This window comes from Rutidosis leptorrhynchoides, chromosome 1, assembly GCF_046630445.1.
Source record: "Rutidosis leptorrhynchoides isolate AG116_Rl617_1_P2 chromosome 1, CSIRO_AGI_Rlap_v1, whole genome shotgun sequence".
Classification (NCBI taxonomy): Eukaryota; Viridiplantae; Streptophyta; class Magnoliopsida; order Asterales; family Asteraceae; genus Rutidosis; species Rutidosis leptorrhynchoides.
In genome coordinates, this window is record NC_092333.1 from 482,582,028 (window position 1) to 482,583,431 (window position 1,404).

A 1,404-nucleotide genomic window follows, 5' to 3' on the forward strand; every position below is an offset into this window, starting at 1 on the left:
TGATCAAAATGACATGCCGATGTGGAACGCTAGGTTGGTTGCACCTACGGTGGTGCCTTCGGCTATTACTAAGCTGCCTATCGGGGCCGATAATTGGAAGATCGAGGGTAATTTCTTTGCAATGATCAAAGATATGTTATTTCATGGGTTAATAGAGGAGAATCCTTTCGAGCACCTTCAACAATTTAACGACATTTGTGATATCTATAAGAACAAGGATGTTACTGATGATGCTTATAAGTTAAGGGCATTCCCCTTTACTCTTCAAGGTGATGTGAAAGCTTGGTTAAGTAATTTACCTCCCGATTCGATTAGGACTTTTCAAGATTTAAACGACATTTTTATCAATCATTTCTTTCCACCATCAAAGGCGGAACGACTTAGAATGGAGATTAATGCATTCACTCAACAGAGTGATGAGTCTTTGTATGATGCATGGATACGTTTCAAAAAGATGCTAAGAGCTTGCCCACCACATGGTTTGACAAAGAAGGAGTACATCAACACATTCTACCGGGATACTACTCCTTTGACTAGACAACATCTTAATTCCTCTACGGGAGGAGTGTTTATGTATAAATCACCAAATGCGGCCGAAACTTTGTTAGAAGACATCTCGGTTAATACTTACGAATGGGCCCCTTCACCTCGAGATTTACCAAGAAAAAATGTAGCTCAAGTGGAGAGTAATAACGGTCAAATCACGCTTGCAAGCTTAAACAATTAATTTCAAATGTATGGGAAAGAGTTGAAGAAGCTACAACAATCGATAGTCGCAATGCAATTAGGTTGTGAAAGGTGTGATGGCCCACATCTCATAAAGAATTGTCCACAAATCAACAAAATGCAACCATATTGATTTGGAAGATATTCCCATGAATTCGGATGCTCATGTAAACTATTCGAGTAATCAAAACTATCAAAGGGGTGGATCATCAAACCAAGGCAACAATTCATATCAGTCGAATCAAAGCTACTACAACCCTAACCAAAAGCAAGTCTTATTCAACTCTCAAACCAATCCACCACACGGATTTACCAATCAAAACCGAAACCAAGGTTACAATACAAACTATTACCAAAACCGAAACAACAATTGCCAATCACAAAACCAACAACCTTACAACAATCAACCCAATTCGAATTATCAAAACAACCAAGGTTATAGTCAGCCACAAAATAACCAAGGTTACAATCAACAACCTCAACAATAAACTCAACAATCCCAACCTTCAAAGAGTCTAGAAGAAATCATGCAAAATTACATAAACAAGGCGGAAACAACCGAAGCATTCTTGTTGAAGGAGAACGAGTTCTTAAAGCAATAATTAAAATATCAACAAGCTTCATTTCAAAACCTAGGAGGCACCGTTGGAAGACTTTCAAACCAAGTTGCCGAAAGAC

The 1,404-nt window shown here is 38.4% G+C and overlaps 1 non-coding gene across 1 annotated transcript; it reads right to left on the minus strand.

Annotated features, from left to right (window-relative positions):
• Positions 1-376: 376 nt before the first annotated feature.
• On the minus strand, positions 377-483 carry LOC139886705 (small nucleolar RNA R71). Its single transcript, XR_011772578.1, has one exon. It is a non-coding gene; the product is annotated as a small nucleolar RNA R71 (small nucleolar RNA).
• Positions 484-1,404: the final 921 nt, after the last annotated feature.